At 38.5% G+C, this 21,681-nt stretch overlaps 1 long non-coding RNA gene across 1 annotated transcript in view; it reads left to right on the forward strand.

Annotated features, from left to right (window-relative positions):
- Positions 1-20,622, forward strand: part of LOC147578358 (uncharacterized) — a 121,328-nt gene extending 100,706 nt beyond the window's left edge. Inside the window, exon 6 of the long non-coding RNA XR_015254247.1 lies at positions 19,966-20,622. This is a non-coding gene — a long non-coding RNA (uncharacterized LOC147578358). The remainder of the gene's footprint in view (positions 1-19,965) is intronic.
- The last annotated feature ends 1,059 nt before the right edge of the window (positions 20,623-21,681 follow it).

Consider the following 21,681-nt stretch of genomic DNA (forward strand, 5'->3'; position numbering starts at 1 on the left):
ATTGGTTGAGTGTCTCTGCCTTTGGCTCAGGTCATGATCTCATGGTTCATGAGTTTGAGCCTGGCATCGGGCTTGCTGCTGTCTGCTCAGAGCCTGCTTTGGAGCCTCTGTCCCCCTCTCTCTTTGCCCCTCGCCTGTCCATGTGTTCTCTCTCAAAAATGAATACACATTTAAAAAAATTTTAAAGAATAAAACATGGTCTGGACAATGGACTAGAGGAAAAAACTAGGAACAGACTTATCTATAAATGGGATTTTGGGATATGCTAGAGGTAGTGTTTCAAATACATGGAGAGATTATTATTGAAAATGGCATGGGACAATTTTCTGATGATAAAACCAATAGATAACTCTATAGAGAAAATCAGATCATGCCTCACGCAAAAATGAATTCCAGATGGATAAAAGACACACCCAAACAGAGTAAAAAAGGCTCTTAAGTTATTTGAAGAAGATAAAGGAGAATGAAAAATAAATTTTTTATTTCTAGTATGAAGAGGCATTCTTAAATATGTCCCTAGAAACTGAATTCATATAGAAAAAGGTAGATACACTTAATGACATAAAAATTTTAAATTTTAAATTTCTTGTTTGACAAAAGGCACTATATGGTAAAACAGAACTGTTGAATCAGAAGAAAATATTAGTAATGTATTTAAAGCAAAGACTTGATATTTGAACTACATAAAGAGATAAGATATCTAGATGCAATAACCAAATAAAAGGATCAAGGATTAAAATAAACATTTCATAGAAAACCATTTTTACATCTTTTTATCCTGTATATTGCTTAACTAATTATTATAATCATAGTTATTTTTACTACTTTTGTCTTTTAACCTGAATACTAGCTTTATAAATGATTAATCCACTACCTTTACTATATATATGTACTTTTTTTTAAATATGAAATTTATTGTCAAATTGGTTTCCATACAACACCCAGTGCTCATCCCAACAGGTGTATATATACTTTTAAAAAATGTTTATTTTTGAGAGAGAGAGAGAGAGAGAGAGAGAGAGAGTGTGAGCCAGGGAGGGACAGAGAGAGAGGGAGACACAGAATCCAAAGCAGGCTCCAGGAGCTGAGCTGTCAGCACAGAGCCTGATGTGGGGCTTGAACTCATGAGCTATGAGATCATGAGCTGAGCTGAAGTCAGATGCTTAACTGACTGAGACCCCCAGGCACCCTATGTATAGGTACTTGTACAGTGGCTTTCTTTGATATATTTTCTTATTACTAATTAGTACCCTTTCTTTTCATCTTCTTTAGAAGTCTCAACATTTCTTAGAAGGCTGGTTTAGTGGTGATTAGCTCTTGCTTTTGCTCTGGAAAATTCTCTCTCTCCTTTGATTCATAATGATAACTTTTCCCTGGTAGAGTATTCTTGGTTAGAAGTCTTTTTCTTTCAGCACTTTAGATATGTTATGGTATTCCTTTTGGCCTGCAAAGTTTCTGCTGCAAATCTGCTCGTAGTCTTATGGGGGATTCTCTTGTATGTAGCAAGTTATTTTTCTCTTGATGCTTTTATGATTCTCTCCTTTAACTTTTGACATTTTAATTATAATGTGTCTTGGTATGGGTGTCTTTGTGTTCCTCTCATTTGGAACTCTCCAGTCTTCTTGGATCTCAGTATATGTTTTCTTCTCAAGGTTAGGGAAGTTTTCAGCCATTATTTCTTCCAATAATATTCCTGCCACATTTCACATCTTGTAAAATGTGACATCAAAAACATAAAACATGACAGGGGAGAGTAAAAATATTGTTTTAGTATGAGATTAAACTTTGGTTGTTATCAAATTAAAATAGGCTGCTACAGATATAACATATCTGCATGTAAGCCTTAATGTAACCACAAAGCAAAACCTTCTGTAAATACACAAAAGAGAAAGAGAAAGAAATATAAACATACTACTAAAGAAAGTCAATAAACCACAAAGGAAGAGAGAAAGAGAAGAAAGGAACAGAGAGGGTCTATAAAAACAACCAGAAAACAGTTAACAAAATGGCAGTAAGTACCTACCTGTCAATAATTGCTTTAAATGTAAATGGACTAAATTCTACCATCAAAAGACATAGTGGCTGAATGGATTAAAAAAAAAAACCCCATCTTTATCTGCCTACAAAAGGCTCATTATTTCTTCTTCTCCTTGTCCTTCTCCTCCTCCTCCTCCTTACTCTTATTCTTATTATTTTTTATTATTATTAGAAAGCACACAAATGGTGGAGAAGGGCAGAGGGAGGGAGAGAAAGAGAGGGAGAATCTCAAGCAGGATCCACACTCAGCACGGAGCCTAATGTGTAGCTTGATCCTATGACCCTGGGATCATGACCTGAGCTGAAATCGAGAGTCAGAAACTCAACTGACTTAGCCACCCAGGCACCCCCAAAAGACTCATTTTAGATGTGAGGACATATAACGACTGAAAGTGAAGGGATGGAAAAAGATATTCCATGCAAATGGAAACCAAAAGAAACCTGGAGTAGCTATATTACATCAGACAAAATAGACTTTAAAATAATGACTATAGTAACAGACAAAGAAGGGCAGTATTTAATGATAAAGGGGTCAATCCAGCAAGAGAATACAACATTTGTAAGTAGTTATGCACCCAACATAGGAGAACTTAAATGTGTAAAGCAAATATTAACAGGCCTAAAGGAAGAAATAGACAGCAATTCAATAATAGTAGGGGACTTTAATATTCCACTTACATCAATGGATAGATAATCCAGTCAGAAAATCAATAAGGACACATTGTTTTAAATGACATTAGACCAGATGGACCTAACATATTTACAGAATAGTCCATCCAAAAGCAACAGAATATACATTCTTCACAGGTGTTCATGGAACATTCTCCAGGATAGATCATATGTTAGGCCACAAAACAAGTCTTAATAAATTTAAGAGGATTGAAATCATATCAAGCATCTTTTCCAGCCACAATGGTATGAAACGAAATTAATTACACAAAGAAAAATTTCACAGATATTTGGAGATTAAACAACATTTAAACAACTGAACAATAAGTAGGTGAAGGAAGAAACCAAAAGATAAATAAAAAATATATTGAGACAAACAGCAGTGGAAATATACTAAAATTTATGGGATGCAACAAAATCAGTTCTAAGAGGGAAGTTCATAGCAATAAATTCCTACCTCAAAAAATAAGAAAAATCTCAAACAAACAACCTAACTTTACACCTCAAAGAACTAGAAAAATGACAAATAAAACCTAAAGTTAGTAAAAGGAAGAAAATAAAGATTAGAGCAGACATTATTGAAATAGAAACTTAGAAGAGATCAATGAAACTAAGAGCTAGTTCTCTGAAAAAATAAACAAAATTGACAAACCTTTAGCTAAGCTCATTAAGAAAAAAAGAGAGGACTCAAATAAAATCAGAAATGAAAGAGAGGTTACAACTGATACCACAGAAATACAAAAGATTATATGAATAATCATATGCCAACAAATTGGACAACCTAGGAGAAATGGATAAATTCCTAGAAACATACAACATACCAAGACTGACTCATAATGAAACAAAGTCTGAATGGACTTATTACAAAAGGAGATTGAATAAATAATAAATCTCCCAACCAACAAAAGTATAGGGCAAGATAGCTTCACTACCAAACATTAAAAAAAAGACTTAATACGAGTCTTTCTCAAACTCTTCCAGAAAATAGAAGACTCTTCCAAATTCATTCTATGAGGCCAGCATTACTCTGGTACCAAAACCAGACAATGACACTACTAGAAAAGAGAATTACAAGGCAATATTCCTGATGAACATAGATGCAAAAATCCTCAAGAAAATATTAGGAAGCTGAACTCAGCAATATGTTAAAAGGATCATTTACCATGACCAAGTAGGATTTAAGATAAAGGAGCCAAGAAAATATTTTGGTGAAAGGATGGTTTATAAAATGGTACTGGAAAAATTGGACAGCCACATGCAAAAGAATGAAACTGAATCATTATCGTACACCTTACATAGAAATTAAATCAAAATGGATTAAAGATTTGAGCACAAGATCTGAAACCATAAAACTCCTAGAAAAAAACATAGGCAGTAAGCTCCTTTACATAGATCTTGGTGATGATGTTTCGAATCTTACACTAAACACAAAAGCAACAAAAGTGAAAATAAACAAGTGGGACTACATCATGCTAAAAACCTGCACAGCAAAGGAATCCATCAAGAGAATGAAAAGGCAACGTACAGAATGGGAGTAAATATTTGCAAATCATATATTTGACAAGGAGTTAATGTCTACAATATGTAAGTAACTCATACAACTCAATAGCAAAATAACAACTGATTAGGAAATGGGCAGAAGATCTGAATAGCCATTTTTCCAAAGCCATACAGATAGAAAACAGACACATGAAAATATGCTCTATGTCAGTAATCATCAGACAATGAGAGATCACCTCACGTCTGTTAGAATGGCAATGATCAAAAAGATAAGAAATAACAAGTGTTGGCAAAGATGTGGAGAAAAGGGAGTGCTTGTGCACTGTTGGTGGAAATGTAAATTGGTACAGCCACAATGGAAAATTTAAAGTAGAATTGCTGTATGATACAGCAATTTCACTTCTGGGTATTTATCCAAAATGAAAACACAGGCTTGAAAAGACATAGGCACTCACATGTTCATTGCAGCATTATTCACAATAGTCAAGATACAGAAAAACCTAAGTGTCCACTGGATGAATGGGTAGAGAAAATGTGGTAGATATATACAATGGGATATCATTCAGCCATAAAAAAAGAATGAGGGGAGCTAAGATGGCAGCATAGTAGGAGGACAGAGGCTTGCTTCATCCCTTGAACACAGCTAGATAACCATCAAATCATTCTGAATACCCATGAAATCAACCTGAGGACTGACAGAACAAACTTCACAACCAGAGGTAGAGGAGAGGACACATTGAGGAAGGTAGGAAGTGAGGAGACATGGTTTGGGGGAGAAATGGATTGCAGGTGCTTCAGAGGGGAGGGAGCCCTTGTTGTAGAGAAAGGTGAGAGGGAGAGAGAGGGAGAGAGAGATAGAGAAAGAGTGGGGGGGGGGGCAGGCACACAGTGGAATGCACAAGAACACTTTCCAAAAGCCACTAGCTGGGAAAAGGAGAGGGTCTGATTTTGTGAGTTTTTGCAACAAGTGGAGCTCAAAGACTGGAGTTTTAGTGGTCTGCAGGCCTGGCTGGGATAGAGCCCTGAGGGCACTGCCCTACTCCTGAAGTGAAGGCAGGCAAACAACCCATGGGAAGATGGCACAATCTGAGGAATGCTAAGGTGAATGAGGAGAGACTGCTCTTCTTGGAGCACATCTGTAGGAGATCATGTTCACAGAGTTGCCTCTCAGGGACAAAAGATCCAGTGGGCACAATTTCCCTCCCTGCCCCCCAGCATGGGCTCAGAGATACCTGCTGAGTGTGGCTAAATCAGATGCTGTTTATCTTGCTTTACTCCAGATCCCATGGTCCTATGCTCTGGCATGAGTGCCCTTCTCAGTCAAACCTCCATCAGTCCCAGTGCATTGAGACCCTCCCCCAGAAGACAGAAGACCAGTACAGGCCCCCACCACACCAGGTCCCTAAAGTTTGGACTTTTAAAAAGTCAGCAGGTATGGCTAGGATAGAGCCTGAAGTGCACTGTGCTGCTCCAGGCAGGCAGACAACCCAAGACAGCGTGAAAACAGTGATCTGAAAAATGCCTGGGATGTGTGAGGAGAAATTATTTACTCTTTTGGGAGTGCTTCCTTGAGAACAGTAAGCAGTGAGTCCTGTCTCTGGGAAAAAAGGAAGTTTCTGGTGTCATTTGCCTCCCCCACAACTCAGGATAAACTAACTTCAGTAAACATCACAGTGCCAACACAGGCTGCTTAACCTACTTACACTGAGCCCCACCCTCCTGAGTTCTGCTGGTACTGCTTTTCTTGGGCAAGTGTGCCTATGCATGAGGGCAGCAAGCCCCTTCCCCAGAAAACCAGCAGAAACCTCTGCATGCACCATGTCTATTGACCATAGCATTCTGCAAGGCTTCAGTTCTAGTGGAATTAGTATCAGGTCTCACTTAACAAACAGACCAGAGCACGTCTGTTCAAACTCACTACACTCTGGCCAAGGTCCAAATACTGCCCACTGTAAGCAAGGAGAACCTCTACAGATGACTCACCTGAGGGGTAGAGCAACCAAAACACAGCAGCAGAGTACACACAGCACACACCAGAGACACTCACTGAAGTGCTATGCCCTGGACAGTAAGTGACCTCTTCATGAAACCATTACTCTCAGGAACAGGAAACATAACAGGCTTTCCTAATACACAGAAGAAGACAGAGATCTAGACAAAATGCCAAGATGGAGGAATTCACTCAAAAAGAAAGAAAAGAAAAGTTCGTGGTGAGAAATATAATCAAAACAGATATAAGTAATTTGCCTGCTGGAGAATTTAAAGCAATAATCATAAGGATACTCACTGGGCTTGAGAAAAGCATGGAAGACATCAGGGAGACCCTTACACCCAGAGGTAAAAGAGCTAAAAAACAATCAGGTAGAATAACTGAGATTCAAAACCGACTGGATGTAATGACCACAAGGATAGAAGCAGCAGAGGAACAAATAAGTGATAAAGAAGATAGAATTATGGACAATAATGAAGCTAAACAAAACAGAGAAGGAAAAATTATGGATCACGAGAGTACAGTTAGGAAATCAGTGACTGCATCAGACCTAATAACATTCTTATAATAGGAGTCCCAGAAGAAGAAGAGAAAGAAAAGGGGGAGAAAGGTTTATTTGAGGAAATAATGGCTAAAAACTTCCTTAACCTGGGGAAAGAAATAGACATCCAAATCCAGGAGGCACATAAAATTCCCATCAAAGTTAAAAAAAAAAGCAGACCAATACCAAGACACATTGTAGTTAAATTTGTAAAATATAGTGATAAAGAAAAAATCCTAAAAGCAGCAAGGCAAAAGAAGTCCCTAACTTACAAGGGAAGAACCATACAGCTAGCTGCAGATCTCTCCACAGAAATTTGACAAGCCAGAAGGGAGGGGCATGAAATATTGAACATGCTGAATGGAAAAAAATATGCAGCCAAGAATACTTTATCCCTCAATGCTATCATCATTATAGAAGGAGAGTTAAAGAGTTTCCCAGACAAACAAAAACTAAAGGAGTTCATGACACTAAATCAGCCCTGCAAGAAATACTAAAGAGGACTCTGAGGGAGAAGGAAAGTCCAAAAGTGACAAAAACTGGAAAGGAACAGAGAAAATCTCCAGAAACAATGACAAAACAAGTAATACAATGGCATTAAATTCATATCTATCAATAATCGCTCTGAATATAATTGGACTAAATGTTCCAAAAGACATAGACTATAAGAATGGATTTAAAAAAAACCCAAACCTCTCTATATGCTGCCTACAAGAGACTCATTTTAGGCCTAAAGACACCTGCAGATTGAAAGCGAGGGGACAGAGAAACATTTATTATGCAAATGGATGTCAAAAGAAAGCCAGAGTAGCCATACTTAAATAGACAAGCTAGACTTTAAACCAAGATATAATAAGAGTTGAAGAAGGGCACTCTATCATAATAAAAGGCACTATCCAATAAGAAGATCTAACAATTGTAAATATGTATGCCCTCTACTTGAAAGCACCCAAATACATAAAACAATTAATAACAAAGATAAAAGAACTCACTGATAATAATACCATAACAATGGGGGACTTTATTTTTTATTTATTTTATTTTATTTTATTTTTTTTTATATATGAAATTTATTGTCAAATTGGTTTCCATACAACACCCAGTGCTCATCCCAAAACGTGCCCTCCTCAGTACCCATCACCCACCCTCTCCTCCCTCCCACCCCCCATCAACCCTTAGTTTGTTCTCAGTTCTCAACAGTCTCTTATGCTTTGGCTCTCTCCCACTCTAACCTCTTTTTTTTTTTTTTGGTTCCCCTCCCCCATGGGTTTTTCTTAAGTTTCTCAGGATCCACATAAGAGTGAAACCATATGGTATCTGTCTTTCTCTGTATGGCTTATTTCACTTAGCATCACACTCTCCAGTTCCATCCACGTTGCTACAAAAGGCCATATTTCATTTTTTCTCATTGCCACCTAGTACTCCATTGTGTATATAAACCACAATTTCTTTATCCATTCATCAGTTGATGGACATTTAGGCTCTTTCCATAATTTGGCTATTGTTGAGAGTGCTGCTATGAACATTGGGGTACAAGTGCCCCTATGCATCAGTACTCCTGTGTCCCTTGGATAAATTCCTAGCAGTGCTATTGCTGGGTCATAGGGTAGGTCTATTTTTAATTTTCTGAGGAACCTCCACACTGCTTTCCAGAGCGGCTGCACCAATTTGCATTCCCACCAACAGTGCAAGAGGGTTCCCGTTTCTCCACATCCTCTCCAGCATCTATAGTCTCCTGATTTGTTCATTTTGGCCACTCTGACTGGCGTGAGGTGATATCTGAGTGTGGTTTTGATTTGTATTTCCCTGATAAGGAGCGACGCTGAACATCTTTTCATGTGCCTGTTGGCCATCCGGATGTCTTCTTTAGAGAAGTGTCTATTCATGTTTTCTGCCCATTTCTTCACTGGGTTATTTGCTTTTCGGGTGTGGAGTTTGGTGAGCTCTTTATAGATTTTGGATACTAGCCCTTTGTCCGATATGTCATTTGCAAATATCTTTTCCCATTCCGTTGGTTGCCTTTTAGTTTTGTTGGTTGTTTCCTTTGCTGTGCAGAAGCTTTTTATCTTCATAAGGTCCCAGTAATTCACTTTTGCTTTTAATTCCCTTGCCTTTGGGGATGTGTCGAGTAAGAGATTGCTACGGCTGAGGTCAGAGAGGTCTTTTCCTGCTTTCTCCTCTAAGGTTTTGATGGTTTCCTGTCTCACATTCAGGTCCTTTATCCATTTTGAGTTTATTTTTGTGAATGGTGTGAGAAAGTGGTCTAGTTTCAACCTTCTGCATGTTGCTGTCCAGTTCTCCCAGCACCATTTGTTAAAGAGACTGTCTTTTTTCCATTGGATGTTCCTTCCTGCTTTGTCAAAGATGAGTTGGCCATACGTTTGTGGGTCTAGTTCTGGGGTTTCTATTCTATTCCATTGGTCTATGTGTCTGTTTTTGTGCCAATACCATGCAGTCTTGATGATGACAGCGTTGTAGTAGAGGCTAAAGTCTGGGATTGTGATGCCTCCTGCTTTGGTCTTCTTCTTCAAAATTACTTTGGCTATTCGGGGCCTTTTGTGGTTCCATATGAATTTTAGGATTGCTTGTTCTAGTTTCGAGAAGAATGCTGGTGCAATTTTGATTGGGATTGCATTGAATGTGTAGATAGCTTTGGGTAGTATTGACATTTTGACAATATTTATTCTTCCAATCCATGAGCAGGGAATGTCTTTCCATTTCTTTAAATCTTCTTCAATTACCTTCATAAGATTTCTATAGTTTTCAGCATACAAATCCTTTACATCTTTGGTTAGATTTATTCCTAGGTATTTTATGCTTCTTGGTGCAATTGTGAATGGGATCAGTTTCTTTATTTGTCTTTCTGTTGCTTCATTGTTAGTGTATAAGAATGCAACTGATTTCTGTACATTGATTTTGTATCCTGCAACTTTGCTGAATTCATGTATCAGTTCTAGCAGACTTTTGGTGGAGTCTATCGGATTTTCCCTGTATAATATCATGTCATCTGAAAAAAGCAAAAGCTTAACTTCATCTTTGCCAATTTTGATGTCTTTGATTTCCTTTTGTTGTCTGATTGCTGATGCTAGCACTTCCAGCACTATGTTAAACAACAGCGGTGAGAGTGGGCATCCTTGTCGTGTTCCTGATCTCAGGGAAAAAGCTCTCAGTTTTTCCCTGTTGAGGATGATGTTAGCTGTGGGCTTTTCATAAATGGCTTTTATGATCTTTAAGTATGTTCCTTCTATCCCGACTTTCTCAAGAGTTTTTATTAAGAAAGGGTGCTGGATTTTATCAAAGGCCTTTTCTGCATCGATTGACAGGATCATATGGTTTTTCTCTTTTTTTTTGTTAATGTGATGTATCACGTTGATTGATTTGAGAATGTTGAACCAGCCCTGCATCCCAGGAATGAATCCCACTTGATCATGGTGAATAATTCTTTTTATATGCCGTTGAATTCGATTTGCTAGTATCTTATTGAGAATTTTTGCATCCATATTCATCAGGGATATTGGCCTGTAGTTCTCTTTTTTTACTGGGTCTCTGTCTGGTTTAGGAATCAAAGTAATACTGGCTTCATAGAATGAGTCTGGAAGTTTTCCTTCCCTTTCTATTTCTTGGAATAGCTTGAGAAGGATAGGTATTATCTCTGCTTTAAACGTCTGGTAGAACTCCCCTGGGAAGCCATCTGGTCCTGGACTCTTACTTGTTGGGAGATTTTTGATAACCGATTCAATTTCTTCGCTGGTTATGGGTCTGTTCAAGCTTTCTCTTTCCTCCTGATTGAGTTTTGGAAGAGTGTGGGTGTTCAGGAATTTGTCCATTTCTTCCAGGTTGTCCAATTTGTTGGCGTATAATTTTTCATAGTATTCCCTGATAATTGTTTGTATCTCTGAGGGATTGGTTGTAATCATTCCATTTTCATTCATGATTTTATCTATTTGGGTCATCTCCCTTTTCTTTTTGAGAAGCCTGGCTAGAGGTTTGTCAATTTTGTTTATTTTTTCAAAAAACCAACTCTTGGCTTCGTTGATCTGCTCTACAGTTTTTTTAGATTCTATATTGTTTATTTCTGCTCTGATCTTTATTATTTCTCTTCTTCTGCTGGGCTTAGGCTGCCTTTGCTGTTCTGCTTCTATTTCCTTTAGGTGTGCTGTTAGATTTTGTATTTGGGATTTTTCTTGTTTCTTGAGATAGGCCTGGATTGCAATGTATTTTCCTCTCAGGACTGCCTTCGCTGCGTCCCAAAGCGTTTGGATTGTTGTATTTTCATTTTCGTTTGTTTCCATATATTTTTTAATTTCTTCTCTAATTGCCTGGTTGACCCACTCATTCGTTAGTAGGGTGTTCTTTAACCTCCATGTTTTTGGAGGTTTTCCAGACTTTTTTCTGTGGTTGATTTCAAGCTTCATAGCATTGTGGTCTGAAAGTATGCATGGTATGATTTCAATTCTTGTAAACTTATGAAGGGCTGTTTTGTGACCCAGTATATGATCTATCTTGGAGAATGTTCCATGTGCACTCGAGAAGAAAGTATATTCTCTTGCTTTGGGATGCAGAGTTCTAAATATATCTGTCAAGTCCATCTGATCCAATGTCTCATTCAGGGCCCTTGTTTCTTTATTGACCGTGTGTCTAGATGATCTATCCATTTCTGTAAGTGGGGTGTTAAAGTCCCCTGCAATTACCACATTCTTCTCAATAAGGTTGCTTATGTTTATGAGTAATTGTTTTATATATTTGGGCGCTCCGGTATTCGACGCATAGACATTTATAATTGTTAGCTCTTCCTGATGGATAGACCCTGTCACTATTATATAATGTCCTTCTTCATCTCTTGTTACAGCCTTTAATTGAAAGTCTAGTTTGTCTGATATAAGGATGGCTACTCCAGCTTTCTTTTGGCTTCCAGTCGCATGATAAATAGTTCTCCATCCCCTCACTCTCAATCTAAAGGTGTCCTCAGGTCTAAAATGAGTCTCTTGTAGACAGCAAATAGATGGGTCTTGTTTTTTTATCCATTCTGATACCCTATGTCTTTTGGTTGGCGCATTTAATCCATTTACATTCAGTGTTATTATAGAAAGATATGGGTTTAGAGTCATTGTGATGTCTGTATGTTTTATGCTTGTAGTGATGTCTCTGGTACTTTGTCTCACAGGGTCCCCCTTAGGATCTCTTGGAGGGCTGGTTGAGTGGTGACAAATTCCTTCAGTTTTTGTTTGTTTGGGAAGACCTTTATCTCTCCTTCTATTCTAAATGACAGACTTGCTGGATAAAGGATTCTCGGCTGCATATTTTTTCTGTGTAGCACACTGAAAATCTCGTGCCAATTCTTTCTGGCCTGCCAAGTTTCAAAAGAGAGATCAGTCACGAGTCTTATAGGTCTCCCTTTATATGTGAGGGCACGTTTACCCCTTGCTGCTTTCAGAATTTTCTCTTTATCCTTGTATTTTGCCAGTTTCACTATGTTATGTCGTGCAGAAGATCGATTCAAGTTACGTCTGAAGGGAGTTCTCTGTGCCTCTTGGATTTCAATGCCTTTTTCCTTCCCCACTTCAGGGAAGTTCTCAGCTATTATTTCTTCAAGTACCCCTTCAGCACCTTTCCCTCTCTCTTCCTCCTCTGGGATACCAATTATGCGTAGATTATTTCTTTTTAGTGTATCACTTAGTTCTCTAATTTTCCCCTCATACTCCTGGATTTTTTTATCTCTCTTTTTCTCAGCTTCCTCTTTTTCCATAACTTTATCTTCTAGTTCACCTATTCTCTCCTCTGCCTCTTCAATCCGAGCCGTGGTGGTTTCCATTTTGTTATGCATTTCGTTTAAAGCGTTTTTCAGCTCCTCGTGACTGTTCCTTAGGCCCTTGATCTCTGTAGCAAGAGATTCTCTGCTGTCAGCTATACTGTTTTCAAGCCCAGCGATTAATTTTATGACTGTTATTCTAAATTCACTTTCTGTTATATTATTTAAATCCTTTTTGATCAGCTCATTAGCTGTTGTTATTTCCTGGAGATTCTTCTGAGGGGAATTCTTCCGCTTGGTCATTTTGGATAGTCCCTGGCGTGGTGAGGACCTGCAGGGCACTTCCCCTGTGCTGTGGTGTATAACTGGAGTTGGTGGGCGGAGCCGCAGTCAGACCTGATGTCTGCCCCCAGCCCACCGCTGGGGCCACAGTCAGACTGGTGCGTGCCTTCTCTTCTCCTCTCCTAGGGGCGGGATTCACTGTGGGGTGGGGTGGCCTGTCTGGGCTACTTGCACACTGCCAGGCTTGTGATGCTGGGGATCTGGCGTCTTACCTGGGGTGGGTAGGCAAGGCGCACAGGGGCAGGAGGGGCAGGCTTAGCTTGCTTCTCCTTAGGTGATCCACTTCAGGAGGGGCCCTGTGGCAGCAGGAGGGAGTCAGATCCGCTGCCGGAGGTTTGGCTCCGCAGAAGCGCAGAGTTGGGTGCGCGGAGCGAGCAAGTTCCCTGGCAGGAACTGGTTCTCTTTGGGATTTTGGCTGGGGGATGGGCGGGGGAGATGGCGCTGGCGAGCGCCTTTGTTCCCCACCAAACTGAGCTCTGTCGTCAGGGGGCTCAGCAGCTCTCCTTCCCTTTGTCCTCCAGCCTTCTCGCTTTCTGAGCAGAGCTGTTAACTTATGACCTCCCAGACGCTAAGTCGCGCTTGCTGTGGGAACACAGTCCGTCAGGCCCCTCCGCTTTTTGCAAGCCAGACTCGGGGGCTCTGCTTGGCCAGCGAGCCGCCCCTCCGCCCCGGCTCCCTCCCGCCAGTCCGTGGAGCGCGCACCGCCTCGCCGCCCTTCCTACCCTCTTCCGTGGGCCTCTGGTCTGCGCTTGGCTCCAGCGACTCCGTTCTGCTAATCCTCTGGTGGTTTTCTGGGTTATTTAGGCAGGTGTAGGTGGAATCTAAGTGATCAGCAGGACGCGCGGTGAGCCCAGCGTCCTCCTACGCTGGCATCTTCCCTCTCCCGGCGTAATAGACAATTTTAAAAGCTTGATTCCAAAACCAGACAAAGACCCCACTAAAAAGGAGAACTACAGACCAATTTCCCTGATGAACATGGATGCAAAAATTCTCAACAAGACACTAGCCAACTGGAGCCAACAATACCAATGGGGGACTTTAAAACCCCATTTACATCAATGGACAGATCATCTAAGCAGAAAACCAACATGGAGACAATGGCTTTGAATGACACACTGGACCACGTGGATTTTTTTTGTTTGTTTTTGAGAGATTGGGGGAGAGAGAGGCAGAGGGAGAAAGGGGTGGGGAGAGAATCTCAGAATCTTGAGAATCCTGATGTGGGGCTCAGTCTCACAATTGTGAGATCATGACCTGAGCCAAAATCAAGAGTCAGACACTTAACTGACTGAGCTACCGAGGTGCTCCTATGGACCAGATGAACTTGACAGATATTCAGAACATTTCATCCTAAAGCAGCAGATTACACGTTACTTTTGAGTGCACATGGGACTTTCTCCAGAATAAACCACATACTAGGTCACAAATCAGGCTTCAACAAGTACAAAAATATTGATATTATACTGTGCATATTTTCTGGACGCAATGCTATGAAACATGAAGTCAACCAAGAGAAAAATTTAGACCATTTATGGTCTATAAATACATGGAGGTTAAACAATATGCTACTAAAGAATGAATGGGTCAACCAGGAAATTAAAGAAGCAAATACATGGAAAGAAATGAAAAGGAAAACATGATGGTTCAAAACCTTTGGGATGAAGCAAAAGTGATCATAAGAGGGAAGTATATCGCAATATAGGTCTACCTCAAGAAGCAAGGAAAGTCTCAAATACAAAACCTAACCCTACCTAAAGGAGCTAGAGAAAGGACAACAAAGCCTTAAGGTAGCAGAAGAAGGGAAATAATAAAGATTAGAGAAGAAATAAATGATACAGAAACCAGAAAAACCAAACATACAAAACAAACAAAAACCCACAGTAGAGCATATCAATGAAACCAGGAGCTGGTTCTTTGAAAGAATTAATAAAATTGATAACCCCCTAGCCAGACTTATCAAAAAGAAGAGAAAGGACCCAAATAATAGAATCACAAATGAGAGAGGAGAGATCACAACCAATACCACAGAAATACAATTTTAATAGAATATTATGAAAAATTATATGCCAACAAATTGGGCAATCTGGATGGGATGGATAAATTCCTAGAAACGTATAAACTACCCAAACTGAAACAGGAACAAATAGGAAATTTGGACAGATTAATAATCAGCAAAGAAATTGAATCAGTAATAAAAAATCTACCAACAAACAAAAGTCCAGGGCCAAATGGTTCCCGGGGAATTCCACCAGACATTTAAAGAAGAGTTATAATACCTATTCTTCTCAAACTGTTCCAAAAAGTAGAAATGGAAGGAAAACTTCCAAACCAATTCTCTGAGGCTGGCATTACCTCGATTCCAAAACCAGACAAAGATCCCACTAAAGAGGACAATTACAGGCCAATATCCCTGATAAAAATGGATGCAAAAATTCTCAACAAGATCCTAGCAAATCAAATTCAGCGGTACATTAAAAGAATTATTCACCATGATCAAGTGGGATTTATTCCTGGGCTGCAGGGCTGGCTTAATACTTGCAAATCAATCAACATGATACACCACATTAATAAAAGAAAGGATAAGAACCATATGATCTTCCCAATAGATGCAGAAAAAGCATTTGACAAAATACACCAGCAATTCTTGATAAAAACCTTCAATAAAGTATGGATAGAGGGAATATACCTAAACATCATAAAGACCATATATGAAAGACCCACAGCTAATATCATCCTCAATGGGGAAAAGCTGAGAGTTTTTCCTGTACAGGGATGTCCACTCTCACTACTGTTATTTAATGTAGTGTTGGAAGTCCTAGTCTCAGCAATCAGACAACAAAAAGAAATAAAAGGCATCCACATCAGCAGGGAAGAAGTCAAACTTCTCACTATTTGCAGATGACCTGATACTCTATAAAGAAAACCAGAAGACTCCACCAAAAATAGAACTGGTATGTAAATTTGATAAGTTCTGATATGTGTACACACACACACACACACACACACACACACAATGTAATATTATTCAACCATCAAAAAGAATGAAATCTTGCCATTTGCAATGATGTGGATGAAACTAGAGCATATTATGCTAAGCAAAATAAGTCAGAAAAAGACAAATACCATATGATTTTACTCATGTGGAATTTAAGAAATAAAACATGAACATGGGGCAAAAAAAGGAGGCAACCAAGAAACAGACTCTTAACGATAGAGACCAATGAGGGTTCCTGGAGAGGAGGTGCCGTGAGGGGATGGTTATTTTTTTTTTTTATTTTTTTTTTCAACGTTTATTTATTTTTGGGACAGAGAGACAGAGCATGAACGGGCGAGGGGCAGAGAGAGAGGGAGACACAGAATCGGAAACAGGCTCCAGGCTCTGAGCCATCAGCCCAGAGCCCGACACGGGGCTCGAACTCACGGACCGTGAGATCGTGACCTGGTTGAAGTCGGACGCTTAACCGACTGCGCCACCCAGGCGCCCCGAGGGGATGGTTATTAAAGAAGGTACTTGTTATGATGAGCACCAGGTGTTGTATATAAGTGATGAGTTGCTAAATTCTACACCTGAAACTAATATTACACTGCATGGTGACTAACTGGAATTTAAATAAAAATTTGAGAAAGAGAGGGGCCTGTGTGGCTCAGTTGGCTAAGCATCTAGTTCTTGATTTTGGCTCAGGTTGTGATCCTGCTGTCGTGAGATTGAGCCCTGCATTGGGCTTGTGCTGAGCATGGAGCCTGCTTGGGGTTCTCTCTGTCCGTCTGTCTCTGCCCCTCCCCTGCCCGTTCTCTCTCTTTCTCTCAAAATACATAAATAAACATTTAAAAAACCCAAACAAACAAAAAACTTCAGAAAGAAAAAAGGAGTGAAATTGTACCATTTTGACAACATGGAGGGAACCTAGAGGCATTATGCTAAGGGAAATAAGTCATATAGAGAAAGACAAATGCTATATGTAGATATAAATGAATGAATGAATGAATGAATGCCAAGCTCATAGACACAAAGAGCATATTGGTGGTTGCCAGAAGTGGGAGCTGGGCGTGGGTGGTGGAAGAAATTGGTGAAGTGTTAAATAAATGTTCATCTATGGTCAAGCTTCGTGAATAGTAACTATTCAGTACTTCCCTATGTTTAGGATGACTTATTTCCTTTATTTATACCTAACAGTTGATGGTAATGGCAAAGAAAAAAAAAAAAAGAAAAAAGCCTAACAACACAATAAAATTTAGAAAAGACACTAACTCACTGGTATTCAGGAAAATGCAAATTAAAATGATGATAGATGCTATTACTTACCTAAAATATTGATAAAACTTCCAAAGTTGATAATATAAAGTTTTGGCCCAGAGTTGGGAAAAGGGAACCTCTAATAGGAATGTAAATTGGTAGTTACTTACAGGTCGATTTGGCAATATCTATTAAATTTAAAATTCAATTGCATACACCCTTTGTGCCAGTAATTTCATTTCTAGGACTCCACCCTAAGGAATACACAAGCGTGGACAAGGAGACAAGGGCAAGATATTTATTGCAGCATTGTTTGTAATACTAAAAAACTCCAAACAACTTAGATGCCCACCAATAGATGAATGGCTAAATTAAAATTTAGCATATCCATATCATAGAATTCTATTTGACAAGTTAAAAGAACAAACTAGATTTATATAAATCAACATCTCCAAATATTCAGTGAAAAATATATAATGAAAAATAATAAATACAGTATAACATCTTTTATATAAAACACACACACTAAATGTTATATATTTTCTTTTTGTCTCTGTTTATGTGTGTAAAAATATTTTAAGGTATCTGGAGGGAATCAAATTCAGCTATCCGGTGGTTATCCCTGGGGAGGGGAGGGAAGGGGTTGATCTGAGATGAAGGTCAGAGGAGACTAGGTTTATGCACAAGTATTCTAAGTTTTAAAAGGAAAAATGTATTTTTTATTATTTCATAATTAAAATTAATTTTAAAAATAGTTGCTATTATTCTGTGGTATATTTGTGTTGAAACAATGCATTGTATGTACTGATGGTTTGCACAGTAGTTTTTATGCTTATGTGTTGGTGTGAGTTTTATTTATAATAGTAAATTGACTCATTGTACTAGCAGGCTTTCATGTTTATGTAATATGCAAATATATGAAAAGAAAAAATATTGAGACTACTTAAAAATCTGGACTCCCATGTTGAATTCTCTTTTAACTTCAGTCCATACCTACAAAAATTCATTTTTCTTTGGTCTATTTCCAAAAAGACAGACTATGATAGAAAAAGCCCTGGGCTGGGATATGGTCTGCGCTTTGTTCTGATTAAACAGTTGATACTTATTAGTTGTATGAGATTGGAATTTACTTTCCTCAAACAAAAAACAAAGGAATTATCATGGGGTCTCTAACTTGGCAATATCTAGGAATGAACTTTTCAGGGTCCCTGAAATTACAGGAAACGATGTGTAGGTAGGGATGTGCATGTTTTTTGATGGGGATGGCATTTGGGAGAGAGAGTCTTAAATGGTTCTGGAACAACAAAAACAGCAGAAGGTTTAGAGCCATTGATCCAGCTGATCTTCATTGTCCTTTTCAGCTATGAAATTCTGTTGAAGGTAATCACTGAGTCTCTTTTATACTGTCCTTTTCTCTTTCCACTCATCAAACTCCTAAAACAGAGACAAAACAGTTTAAAAGTTTCATCAATTATAAAATAAAGACTAATAATACTTAATTCTCAAAGTCAACGTGATTATTAAATGGAATAATCCATGTAAAGCCCTTTAATACTTAATTCTCAAAGTCAACGTGATTATTAAATGGAATAATCCATGTAAAGCCCTTTAATACTTAATTCTCAAAGTCAACGTGATTATTAAATGGAATAATCCATGTAAAGCCCTTTACCACCATCTGCACATAGTAAGCTAACAACAAACAGATCTTTTAAAGAATTGTAATGGAATTTGTTAGTGTTAAAACAGCAGCCTTGATTCCTTACGCCAATAAATAAGCTAGTCCTGTGGGTTTTTCGCTCCTTGGAAAATTGTGAAGCAATTAATGTTTAGGGCTGGAAAGCTCTGAAAGGTGAGCTCTGAGATTAAGAAAATCAGCTGAAACCCAATAAAATGGGAGTTTTAGCTTTTCCTAAACCTGGAAAATGATAGGCAGTCAATATTAGTTTTGTCCAGAGTTTGGCTTTGTATTCCAAAATTTCCTCACTTTTCTTACCTAGAGGATCCAAGGCCTAGAAAGCTTATTCAAAACTAACAACCAAGAATAAAATTCCATGTTTTCAAGTGCTTGCTAAAATTTTCTATGGTGGCAGTTCGCAAAATGCCTTGGGGTACATGTGAAGTCACAGTGTATTCTTTTCATCCTAATATCAAGACATTATTTGTCTTTTTTTTTTCATTGCCATTCTTTCACAAGTGTATAGTAGAGTTTTCCAGAAGCAGAATATAACAAACAAAAATTATTAAAAAGCAATTCTAATACCTGTTAGGTCTCTTAAAGTACGTTAAGGGGTTAAATTATGAGTCCACCATAACGCTTCTTAAAAATTCCTTCTGTGTTCCATTTCTCTCTTATTCTATAGTTGGCTCCAAACTTTTCTGTGTATACTTTGTACTTTTGTAAGTGTAAACATGAGTTGTTTTAGATGTTATTTTTAATCGATATTTTATTTAAAAGGATATATACATATCATTTATAAAAGTCAAGCAACACAGGGGCACTGGGTGGCTCAGTCGGTTAAGCATCCGACTTCGGCTCAGGTCATGATCTCGTGGTAACCCCTCTTATGCACACCAGGTAACCTCTGTCATCTTTTACCTGGATTATCATAGTAGTTTCCAGATTGATCCTCACATTTCCAGTCTTGCTTCTCTGCCACAAAAAAAAATTTTCTGAAATGAATATATGATCATGTGATTTTTTAAAAAGGCCTTTGATGATTCTTCATTGCTTATAGATGAAGACAAAAATTCTTACCAAGCCTTATAAGGTTCATTGTGATCCAGCCTCTGCTTATCCTTGTAGCATCATTTCTTGCTGTGTTGCCATGTACAACCTGTGTATTAACTATGTGGAATTATTTTCACATTTCCTAAGCTCACCATGGTCTTTTTTATTTTAGATCTTCCACAGACTTCATATTTATATATGCCTGGATTAGTCTTCCCAAGCAATCCTGAGTAACTCCTGGCCCTTTCTGGAGACCCACTGCAAAGTTCTCCTTTTAAGATTTCTTTGAATCCTTTTTCTTCACTTTTAATCAGCTTATCACTTCACTGCAAACACAGTCCCTTGGTAAGTCATTTATAGCACTTGCTACAATATTCATGTCTATTGCTTTCTCATATGTTAGTCTCCTCAGTGAACATGTAAACTCCTAAAAGACAGGGACAGTGTCTTTCTCATATTTGTAACTTTAGTACCAAGTATAGTGTCAGTCAACTAAGTAGTTATTAACTTCCTTCCAATGAATGAATGAATGAACGAGTGACCCTGGTGTTGCATTGACAACACCCACATTATCTGGATCATCTGGATTCTGCCACCAAACTAATCAGAGAGGGATTGCTGATCAGCCTATCCCACATTCTCGGATTACTTGTTGAAGGAGTGCTGTAGAAATGTGAGTATTTTGTCACACATAGGTGGAGCTAAAACATTTATTCCCACAGGCTTGGCTAGCTGAGCCTGACAAAACTTGTTGGAAAGGTGTTAGGAGAAGTGAGGAAGGATTTGGAAGAAAAGAGCAGTAGGAACTAGACAGTAACATTGCTGGAAAATAAAGCTCTCAGGTATTCCCCTACTCCAAATATTCAAAACTGGAGTTTATGTGGTGTGCTTTGACAGGCAACATTAACCCTCATCCAGCCAATGGAATTGCACCAATTGGAAACAATTACAGGCTCTAATGCATGTTTTATTGCTACTTGGAATAAATTAATTTGAATGAAATGTGATTTTGTTTATTGGTTGATTGGCTTTTAAGACATCCAGCCAGAGAAGCAGTTCAACAACATCAGAGCTGATAAAAGTCATCTTGAGAATATGAGGAAGAAGGGTTGAATGGTTTTATTAAAGCCCTCTTGACAAAAGGGAAAGACACTGCTAAGTGAGGTATTGAGAAGATGTTAACATTTAAAAAATTCAATAATCTCTCTCTTATCTCTATCTATCTATCTGTCTATCTATCACTTATCATCTGCCTGCCTACCTACATATCTACCTATCTACCCACCTACCTATGTTTATCTAAAAGAAGAGACATGAACTGACTTTTAGAGAAAAGAAGGTAAGGGAAACCAGCATTGGATGTGTGCTCTCTGGGTGTCAGAATTTTGTATTGTGTAGCCTGAGGGATAGACGACACCTGGGCTTTTGTGTTTGTGGGGTCTGACTTCAATGCTGCTTTGCTGCTTACCAGTTGTGTGGATTTGGGTAAGTTTTTTTTTTTTTTTTTTTATTTTCTCTGACCCTCAATTTTGTATTTAAAGTATGGATAATTTTTTATGTGCAAGACTGTTATAGGGAAAGTGAAACATAGAAAGTAGGCATTCAATAAATTTTAGGGTTTTTTCCCCTTTGATCCACAATAGAATAAATAACACAAATATTGATATTGAATGTTTTGTAGTAAGTAATAGCAGCAGACTAGAACTCAGTTTTTTGATCCCCAGCCCTAGAGGAATCTTGAAGTAATGATTTTAAGCTGGTGGTAGTCTGCCTATACTGTTATATGAGTTCTTGAGCTCCTTAGGTCCTGTTTTTGTTTGCATTACAGCCTGTTTTTGCCCAAGCAGATCATCTCATTTGTATATTTCAGTCTCTCTATATTTCCTCT

Source organism: Puma concolor, chromosome C1, assembly GCF_028749965.1.
Source record: "Puma concolor isolate L17-30 chromosome C1, mPumCon1.1.hap2, whole genome shotgun sequence".
Classification (NCBI taxonomy): domain Eukaryota; kingdom Metazoa; phylum Chordata; class Mammalia; order Carnivora; family Felidae; genus Puma; species Puma concolor.